The following is a 12192-nucleotide window of genomic DNA, read 5'->3' as shown; positions in this document are numbered from 1 at the left end:
GAGGTTTGTGCGTAATTTTTGTAAAGTTGGAAATGTATAGAAAAACGTGGGCGGCATATAATGGCCAACGTCCATATTCACTGACTACAGAGAATTGACACAAATATATTGCTGATGGATATATGCAAACCCTGCTGGAAAATGAAAGGTGCCGTAATTCTCACGCAATCACTTATATGCTTCTAGGACGGCTAGGATATATGTAATATATATATATATTCACACACACTTAGCTTAAGAGAGAGTTTAAATTATATAGATATGGTAAAAATAAATAAATAAATAAGCAAAAGGTTTACATGTACAAAGTCAAAAAGTAGGACATGTATCTAATGAAAGGATTGATGGATGGATCTACATATTTGTAATAGTTTTTTGGGAGTTTGGATTTTGAGGGGGAAAAAAAATGTTCTTAGCCCCCTACACGACATGACACGAATGTGATTATTGGTGTACACACAACATTTTTTTTTATTTTTTTATTTTTAAGTTTGATGCTTTTTTCTATTTATAAATAAAGGAGATGAATTTGGTTTTCACCAGATTACTCATTTCAAGGTCATCTTGAATGGACGTTGGTGTGTATAAATGTGAAGGATGTTTTGAAAGTAATACTAAATCCGTGACATATGTAAAATTGAAAAATAGATGCTACATCTTTGGTGAAAATTTGGGGAATTTATGGGGGAATAATATTATCATTAATGTTACTTCAAATTGCAGACCAATTAAATTTTAAACACCTTTTACCAAACCAGCTAGCTTTCACATACAAGCTAATTAGGTAACTTTCATTCTATGTTCCCACAGCAAATGAAATCAATGAAACACAACATATTTGCTAGCAAGTTTCACAGCCAATTGAGTCACCACTACCGGCTTTCTTATTTTACATGCATCGCTTCACTGTTTTCTTTACAGCTTCATTTATATTATGCTTCTCAATGCAATGCATAGATAAATAAGTTTCTCCGTAGTTGGAGAAAAATGAAACAATTAATATCAATCACTTGCGGTATTCATTGATATTCTTTGAATCCTATCCCATCCTGTCTTGTCCATTATCTAATGGGAACCTTGCAAACGAGGAAGACTTTAGCAAGTGAATTTTGGTCATACCAATAAGGAAAAGGTGGTGACTTTTTGTACATCTGAATCAATGATGCTTCAACAACTCCTTTTTAATGAGTGACATAAAATAATCAAATATACACAACAACTTCATAATCTGAATTTAAGGAAGTTTCTCATAGCCTTCCTAGAATAAAGGGTACATATTATAGATTTCAATAAATGTGAAATTTCGAGAACTGTTTAGTACTATTTAGCCAAATTAGGATTGGAACTACATTTTTAGTAATAAAATAAGGACATAAAATTAAGATAGAAAACGACAGCCAAGCAAAAACAATGAAAGGAGAATTGAATTTGGACTGTCTATATTAGCTTATGGGCCCCAGGGAAATTAAACAATCAAAAGCTGTCTACTTTCTTGGAAGAGGGTCATCCTCTTCTAACACCATTAATGTGCTGAGCTGAAGCTTGGAGGTTTTTTTGGTGGTGGGTTCACTCCCTCCCAGGCTTCAATCCAGGCAACAATAGTAAGGATTAACAGAGCCAAGGTTTTCCTTAGCTTTCTTGGAGAGCTCCAATTAGCATTTCTGCACATTTGTGCAATCGTTTATTTCTGCTTGTAAATGCCCTTGTATTCCTTCTTCAAATTAATAAATGGGTTGCTTGCTTTACTGTGCCAAATGTATGGCACTTCCGTTTTCACTCAAGATTCAAATGGTTACAGATCACCTGGAAAATCCCACCCAAAAAAAAAAAAAAAAAAAAAAGGAAAAGAAATACTGGAAGTTTCACTTTGCTCAGTGCCTTTTTGTTGTAATATATGAAGGCACTAACTAGATTAGTACCAAAAATCAGCTTGCTTTAAGTCACTGAATCACACATAATCACACATAATTAGAAAAGAAAATTCGCCATTCAAAACAAGAGATTTAGTACCAATGTCATGTTTGATAAAAATTCCTATTTGCTGTACGTAGTAGGCCAGGTAAAACGCATGTAAAAGGAGAGCCTCTCCACCCTTTGTTACTGATGCTCAAAATTTTATATCTTTTTCTTTTTAATTTTTGAATGATTATTCCTAAATTAATCTTTATCTTATTCTCTTGAATTTTTGATTGCAAGAAAAAAGTTTTCATTACCCAAAAAGGAGGGCAATAATAAATATCATAGAGAGCATGGATACAAATTTACCCAAAAAAAAAAAAAAAAAAAAAAAAGAGCATGGTTACAAGCACTAAAAATTAGAAAAGAACCATTAAATCCAGCTAATTAACTAGCACCTTCTAAGCATCTCAAATTATCAACTAGAACTATTTTTTTGAAAATGAGAGCTGTAGCATCAGCCATCAAAAGAAGTAAATGCCAAATGGAAGAAAATTAAGAAAAAGTAAATGCCAAACGCAAGAAAATTATGAAAAATGCAAGAAAATACATAAAGGGAGATGGATGGTTGTAGCTTAGCATACCAGGCAGCCCACATGTCATCAATATGGCTAATGGGTTGGCCATCACCAATCATAAGTCTAATATACATTTCAGGTCCTATCAATTATCTGTCAAAAGCCAGGTTCATTCTATGCATTGGATATAGGCTGCCTTTTGGGATTTGTCATCTTCTATATGTAGCTGTTTCAGCTCTCAATTAGTCCTCCTCCCCCACCCCCCAACATGCCCTTTTCTATTAAACCTAAACCAACAACAATATTTCTTACAGTTTTCATAATCAAAGAACTTAATAGTCTGCTGCTTCATTTGTGTTGTGTATGTGGCAAATAGATAATAATTGGGTGATGGCCCAAACGTTTTGCCACCAATGAGTTTCACTTGGTAAGGGTAGGGCTTGTTAAAAAGAACACAAAAGCAAATGCTAGGCGTTTGATAGTTAAAACCCAAACAAAAACCTGGCCTAACAACGTAGAAGCCCAAAATTTTGATAAAATGGTTGTCAAATATCTTGGAAAATTAGTTTAAATCAATTAATTACATTTTTTTTGCCCTTTTGTGTTGGAGAGTAAAAGTGCTTCTTGATTTCAAAAAAGCAAAATAACTTGGGTTTCAACAAGTAGTATGGCTTCTTGTCTTGACGAGAGATATGACTTTTAATTTGTAAGCATTTCTTTTTTTTTTCTCTCGCAATTAGTCAAAACTAGGAAGGCTCTTTAATTGTGAAACTTTTTTTCTTTTTTCTTTTTTTTAAAATTTTTTTTTGAATAAATGAACTTTTATCCATTTTCAGGCTATTTAAACTAAACACTTTGTAAAATAACTTACGCTTTTTTCAAGAAATGAAACCATAAATAATGAAAAAATAACCTAATCAACTACTAAAAGTCAAAAATAATTGTTTGTGTTTTGTATAAAAAATTTACTCCTGATTATCAACTTAAAAGGGACATCTAGATTGGTATTCAATTATCATCTTAAAAGTTAAAGTGAGTCAATCATATACATGTTTACCAAAAAAAGAATCAATAATATATGTATTTGATAAAGACCTCTACAAACGCTTGAAATGAAAAAGAGAAAAATTTCATTATCAGGGATATCTCACTGTTTAGGAAGTAATCTATAAAATTCTGATGGGGACTGGTTCTCTGCAAAGTGGATCAAGCGGTCCCAAAATACAAGCAAGAAATGTCCAAAATCCAATTTGGAGAGCGAAAACAACTCTTCACACCAAATGATAGAAAATAACATGTTTATCCATGTAAAACATCAAAAAATAATCTATCATCTATATATATATAAGATAAATTTAGTGTAATTAAACTTTTTTATTAAAATTTTAATATTCATGATTTAATGTTTTTTAAATGGTTTATTTTTCTATGAATATAAAACAATATCAATTTAATACCATTAAAAACTATCACATAATTAGTTATCAAAATTTTGATTAAAAAATTTGAAATTTATAGCATTGCTCTCATATATATATATATATATATATATACATATATATTTTCCCCTTTCTTTGGTTCTGAGCTATGAAAGTTTAATTTCATAAAGATGCGTGCGTGTATATACAACTTCTATTTGTTGGGAATACGTCTCTGCAAGAAAATCATGAAATGGGTGGTATGTCTATGCAGACTTCTTCGATGGTCAAAAGCCGTGAGGTTGTCTGATGTACAATTATGCTTCAACTTTGAATGTTGTGATACGCATTTAAAATTATTAAAATATGCATAATGTCGGCAGGCTTGAGATACTTGACCCAAAAAAATTTTAAAAATTAACGAAATTTGTAATCTTTGTTTTACTTTGTTTTGATTGTGGACTTTTCCCCAATATGATCAACACAGTGGTTGTTTATTCAATATTAGAGGGGGAAAAAAAATTAAAAGCAAGAACTGTTTAACTTCATAATTGAATCTTTAAAGTTTGAAATTTGAAACAGCCAATTAAAGAACTTGGTTAAAAAAACATTGCATCATTTGGTGGACATCCTTATAATTGATGATGATCTTGAGGACAAAAATCTGACATGCTATACAAAATCTAGGAATCAGCCCATGGGCAATTGAAGTAGTGATGTTGAGATATTATCCCATTTTACACCACTCAAATCCAATGCTTGGAGACACTCTTGGTCCACAAAACATAGGCCAATGCACACCTTATGTCCTTAACCCAAAAAAAAAATAATAGTAATATTAATAATTGGCAGTGGGATGGATGGATATTATACTTCCTGACAATTTAATACAGAAAATTGTGCTTCAAAAACTTTGACACAATTTTTAATGTATAAAAGATGAAACCTGAAAAAACATAATAAAAAACTCATGGTGCAAAATTTTTTGCTTCTAGTTACCTATTTTACTATATAATAATACTAAGATTATCAAATTTGTTTCCTATATTCCGAATGATGTTTGTTTATTTGTCAATTACTAATGTAAACATATAATATAACATCATCAATTGGTATCCAAAATTTGGAAAACAAATTCGTAGACTTGGTAGTACTTTAATTATCTGGGTTCATTCTCCTTGTTAGTGGATTCCAGCCAACAGTGGGGACACATGAATGTCAGATCTTCATGGTCAAGCATCATCACATGCAAGGCCAATCAAATAATCAAACCATGATATGTTAGGCTTTTGATGGACAAGAGTGACATTAAGTCTCTTTAGGATAGCATTACGAGTACTGCCTCAGTAAAATCATATGAGTCTCCTTCTATTGCTTTTACAATATACGATCTCTATATTCCATTCCCAATCTTAATAAGTGAGGCTGAGTTTTCTCTGTGGGTAATCAATTAGTAAAAATATTGGAAAAAAGTAACATCAAAGGTATTGGAATGAGGCATCAAACTACAATTGAAACTGGTGATTCTTAATTTTTGTTGCCATGCAAGTAGGATGTCATTTAATTGGTATTTTATATTCAAATTATCATTGTAAATTAATTACAGTTTAAGGACATATATATAGTGAAAAATATTTGGCAAGTAGACTTGTATAGTTTTATACGGTTATATCAACTACCTTGGCCAAACCTTTATGTATTTTCCAAAAGAAATGAAAAGGTTATGAGACAAAAGTTGACTGATATCACATGCATAATTATCCAATTTTCATTTTATGTTGACTAAGTTTGTGTTGATGAGGAATACAATGTTACAATTTGCAAAATTCCATCCATATATATATATATCAATGTGGGGTATTAAAGCAGGAGTTATTATCAATGAGGTGGAAATTCTATGGTGAGGACGGTTCGCATGAGGACCGCAGTATTAGTGACGGTTTTTTATAGTATTAACGACAGTTTTTTAGAAAATCGTCATCAATACTATAAAAAACTGTCACCAACACTGTGGTCCGCATGAAAACCGTCCACACCATAGACGGCCTGATCAATGAAGAATATGTTTCAATATAATGCAAAAATTATACCAACATGTCAAGCATTTATAATGTCACCCAACTAACGTTTTAATACCGATAAATAACAATCTTTAGTGTTTACCACATAAATTAAGCACTATTTTCTCAACAAATAGATTATGATAGACTAGCAAAATGTACGATGTGGCCATGTCTGATTGTTGTATAAAATCTCACACATCCTTCCTTATTACAATCTGATGAATTCCGATATATAATAGTAAGTTAACACCAAATCCAAAGACCAAAATTTTTAATTTTTGGAATTGAGAGCAACTTAACATCTTTATTGAATAATTTGATTATGATTTGCTTCTTTTTTTTCCTCCACAAACTAAATATACTGATAAAACCTATATATCAGAAGAGTTATAGATTTATAAAGGCTGAGGAGAATAGCGACCTATACAGCTATAATGATATACAAAAAGAAGATTGAAAACATACATGTTGCTACTCTCATTGAGAAGATAAAAAGAAAACATATTATAATACTTCAAATTTTTTAACAGTACTAGCTAGACTGATTGACAGTTGCCTTTTTCTCAGATGTGATAATCTTGCATGACTGAAATACTCTAAAAAGTTGAAAATTATTCAGCAGGCAATGTATACTATGTTTAGTAGGTCAAGAAGCAAAAAAAATCGTTTTATTGGTACTGTTTGGTCGGTGACTCAGTGCTGTGTAGGCCACCATTAGAAGGGGAAATTAGAGAATAGAAAGACAAAGAAGAAAGAAAGGAAATAGAAAGCACATGGGCTATGGATGGTTTGGACCTGTAGTGCAATATTCTGATGGTCAATGATCTTCCATTTGGCTTAGTTGGCCCAACTCTTATAGCCAATAATCAACCAATATATATTAAGCTTTCAATCATGTTCCTTTTTCATTAGAATCATGGGAATTACTCTAAAAAGAAGATTACTAGAAGTCAAGCACAATCAGAAACTTCATGTTCTGGGTTGATTATTTTCTACCCTCGGTGTGGTTCTAATTATTCTAAACAAAGTCCACATCATTGATGGGTGGGTCAATTGCCAATTTATGGCTTGCCAAGTGTACATATTAAGATTATCATCATGAAAATATTCACTGATTTAACAGATCCTTCTATATATATATATATATATATAAAGGTTTGAGACATTATGTTCCCTGACTGGTATGTTCCAGAGAGATCTTGATCTGTTTTAAACTCTTATACACATATGTTAGGTCAAGTATTATCATTCCTAAAGGAGAAAGCAAAGCAAGTTCACAATTTTTATGCCAAATGGCAAAACCCTACTGAAAAATTCTGATATTTTATTTGGGTTTTGAATTTAAAGAACCAAAACAGCATCATGTGGTATGACTTTTCAAGAAGTTAGAGCTCTAGAGGCTTCAAGTTAAGGTAAAAGGGAAAAGGAAAGATATGGAGCAAAACAGCAAATGGGAAAGTGGGCTGTCTTCATTTTTCTGGTATTTTATTTCGGACATACGCACATGGATTAGGAAATTAATCTAGTTCCATCAAGCCATTTGGCCAAAACTAATGTGATTTATTTGTATTGCAAAAAGATAAGTAGGCCTTGTGGAAGAGATTTTGCTACACATTCAAGTGCAGGACTTACTTTAAACATTGTGTATGCATGTCCCTCTGCAATTCTGCAGCTTGTTAAAAAAAATCTTTGGTTTTCAGTCATTTTTAGACTCATATGGTGGAAACATTTGGGCCAGAGTTCATAAGAAAGACACCAGAGATCATAAAATTCCCAGTTATTTTTTTTTGGTTGATTGCTGTTTCTTTGTTTGCCACAATGTTGATAATTTAACTTTGAGAATTTTTTTGTTTCCCCTGTGAGAAAACTGTTTCAAAACATATATGAAAGAAAATTTTATATGCAATTAATGGGAAAATCTAGAAGAAGGGGGGAAAAAAAAAACAACTATTTATGGTTGAATTATAGAAAGAAAAACATCACCAAAGTGCTTGTAAAATAAGAGGATTTTTTTCCTGGTGAATGGCTGACTGGGACCTCTATCTAGTGTCTACGTATACCCTATATATATCTATGATATCTGATTCAAAAAGGGTATGGAACTTATGGTGATTTGTGACACTACCTGCAGTCATGTCCCAAATTGGAAACAAGAACCTTTTCAGCTCCAATTTAACTAATTTTTTTTTTTTAGAAAAACAAAATGCATAGACAAATTGTCCGTTTTTTCTGACTTTTGAAACACAAAACAATACCATATTTAATGAATATCTGTTTATACACAAATATATACTGGTATGGGATATCTTATCATCCATCCAATCCAACCCCACATAAGGTTAAATTATATTATAATTTCAATTCCACCGTACTCACCAATACCCTTATTGCCGTATGACATAAGATTAAATTATATTATAATTTCAATTCCAACGTACTCACCAATGCCCTTATTGCCGTATGACATTTGGGAAACAAGGATTTCAATAACCTTATTGAAAAAAAAGGGATAAATTTCTGTTCCTAATAAAAAATAATACAAAAATGGACGCCCCTCAATCAATTTGCCAACAAGTTGTTCCTTAAGTTTTTAAGCTTTGGCATTAAGCTAAACTGATTTGCATTCAATTTTTTCTTGGAAAACTATTATATTTATAACTTGTTTATTGTAGCTGTATATGAATCAAGAGCTATTTTGAGTTAATTTTAGTGGAAATTGGGTGGACAAGGATGTGGAGAAATGTGAATGAAAAGAAGCTTCATATGGAAAGTACTTGACTAAGAAGCAAGGTATTTTAATTACCTTGTTTTACTTACATTTGATGATGGTTTGGTCTGAACTGATTTATAATCGGCCTAACTTTATTGATTAGTTTTTGAGATTATATAGAAAAGCAAAAGTACACTATATTAATTTAAAGGGGAAAGGGAATAAAAAGGAAGAAAAAAAAAAAGAAAAGAAAAATGAATAGGTTACAGATAGGATATCTTATCAGATATGGTTGTTTTTATTAAAAAACCTCCATTGGAGTTTTTGGTGTAGTGGAGAACACAGTGCAACTAAAACAGGATTTTTTTTTTTTTTAATTTCTTCCATTAATATATTACCTTAAATTAAAACTTAATTAAGAGCACAAATTAAATACCTTCCTTTAAATGCTTTATCATTGATGTAATTATGAACATATACATCAAATCAAGGTCATGTCATTAAATTGGCATCCATACACATCCTAACTTATCTCTGTGATTCTGAGCCAACAATGTCTATTCAGAATTTAAAGTAACCCTTATCCCAAAAATGCATCAACACCAATTCATGAAAAAATAGAGTCAACCACACATTGAATTAATACTGGACAACCTTTTTATCATATACTCATCCTAATAGTACGTGAGAACCATCTTCACAAATTTGCACCATATTACGCTTCTAAATCTATCAAAATCTCTTAATTAGAACTCTCTTATTGGTTCTCGAGTACATTTAATATAATATTGTTATGTTAAACTATGAAAAATTAGAAAATCGTTTTTATTAGTTATACATTACACATCATCTTTCTTAAAAATTTATAATTATTATTATTATTTTTTTTTTCTTGAGGGTGGAGATATGAACACATGCTCAAAAAAGCTTAGGCGTCCTTAAACAAGAGGTTAGTTTTTAGGTTTTTTTTTTTTTTTTCTTAATTGCTAATAATTTACCTATCTCAAAAATGTGTTAGTAAATATGTATTAATGATAATTATAATTTATTAAATATCTTAAACAATTATAAATTTTAAAAGAATAAAAAAATATAATTTCGAATTGTATTCAATTTAATATATATATATATATATATAAATATATATATTCCTTAATTGTATAGTTGACTTAAATGCATAAAAAAATTTATCTGATACATTTGAAATAAACAAATTATATTATTAGATATAAAAAAAATTAAAAAGACAAAAAATAAAAACCAACAAAATTAACATACGGATTTAATGAATTGTGTTCAATTTAATGTTTTTGTATATTTATTTTCTTCCCTAACTTTAGGGCTAATTTAAATGCTTAAACAAACTTTAATTATAATTAAATAATACCTGAAATAAATAAATTATTAATAATTAGATAAAATAAAATAAAAGAGAAAACTAAATACCAAACACATTAAGTTACGGCCGATCGAATGAATCAAGCTTCATGGCTTCAAACCCATTTCCTCCAATATTAACTGAAGGCATACTATATATGTTAGTTAGAAAAATAAATAACTGTATCACCTACCAACGGCATGATTTGGCATTAACATTGGATTCCTTTTTCTGTTTTTTGTTTCCTTTTATTATGATGTTTTAGGTGGGTGGTTAGTTCATGCTTAAATTGCCCAAATATTGACATCCATTTAGAATGACCATGTAGCACTTGAACTGAAAAAATCTAAGGTTTATATGCTCCCAAGTGTTTTTATAGATTAAAAAAGTATATATAAAATTTATAATGAAAAAAGTGTTTGAATTTGGGGTGGAAATATTTTATGTCCTCCAGCAGTACCAGTGAGAGAAAGTATAGTAATTAGATGATCATGAATCACAAAAACGGAATGGCCAGAAGTTTGGTGAAGAGGGGCCTATCAGGCAATGACTGAAACCATTAATCTCTGTACCATAATCATGATGCTCCAAGTCCTTGGGTTTATCACCTCAAAATCATCAACCACAAACTTCAAAAGTGCGTTTTCTTTATTTATTTTTTTTTCAAAAAGATAAAAAAAAAAAAAATATATATATATATATATATATATAACAAGGTTATAATATGGTTGGTCTGGATATAAATAATGGATATTAATGATAATTTTAAAAAAATTAGATCAATATTTATATGTAACATAAATATTAAAAATAATTTTTTAAAATATTATCGTTTATATTTATGATCTGCATATAAATCATCTACATCGTAGCATACATATATATATATATATAAAATATACATTATCAGCTTTAATTATATACATCTATATTTTATCAAAATGCAAATATTATTTTAAATAATGATTTTTGAAAATTTTCATCTTCAATAACAATATTTAAACAATAATTTTTAAAAAAATTATGTTTAGATTTTAATAAATTTGGGACATCCACATTGAAAAATTCTCATATATATATACACACACATATATATATATATATATATGATAATGGTTGAAATTGAAGTACTTTGTTATATATTAGAATCCAAAACTTTCATTTATTATAATTAGAAACAACATGTATATTTGTTATCTAGTTATAAAGTAGAATAATATCAAGTTACAAAGCTTGATGAATTGTAGGAAGATGGAACGCATGTACCCATAAAAAATAAAACATAAAAAAAAAGGGATTATCCCAATGAAATTCGAAGGCTCTCAACTAAGCACCAAGCCAAATTGGAAAAGAAAATCATGCTCTGTTTGCTAAATTAGTTGCTAATTTTATGGAATAAATTTTGGTCAAAATAAAAGACTAGGAAAGACGTATCATATTTTTATTTGTACAAAAATATGCTAAATAGTTTATTTATTTATTTATTTATTTTGTTGGTTAATAAAAATATGCTTAATAGTTTTGTACTTCATAAAGTAAGTATTTTCTTTTTCTCTTCTTTTTAGTGAAACATTTATTTTATTTTATTTATTTTTCCTCTTACAAACATAAGATTGAAAACCATGTGATTTTTGGGTACCCGTTAGATTAATGATTAGAAATGTGATAGACAAGTGAAGCACATGGTAAGCCCACAAATTGATTGGTTAGTAATGAAAAAAAAAAAAAAATATATATATATATATATAATATATACAAATATGTTATCACTTTAAAAAGCCTGTCTCTAAGTTTGTGGGTCCACTAAATTACATATGATTCCCTAATCATACGGCTAATGTTTATCATACAATTCAATGATCTAAAATCTCACGTCTTATCTTTCTTTTTATTTTTCTTTTCTAGTTAATATATTAATAAATCACAAGTTAATTTTCCAATGTATTTAGTACAGATTCTGCAATTAGACTTTGCAGTAATAGTTTTGCATTTATAATTTTCCTAACTTGGTAAGTCACACAGATAAGTAATGAATTGGAATATTTATGACGAGCAAAAGGCTGTTACCAAATTGCCTTGAAATTGTTGCCCAAATTTTTTACCTTTTTTCTACTGACAGATTTGATTTTTTTAACATAATAAAAATTTT

Source organism: Ziziphus jujuba, chromosome 2 (assembly GCF_031755915.1).
Source record: "Ziziphus jujuba cultivar Dongzao chromosome 2, ASM3175591v1".
In the NCBI taxonomy this organism is placed as follows: Eukaryota; Viridiplantae; Streptophyta; class Magnoliopsida; order Rosales; family Rhamnaceae; genus Ziziphus; species Ziziphus jujuba.
The sequence above is the reverse complement of the archived record's forward strand: the minus strand, read 5'-3'. Positions refer to the sequence as shown.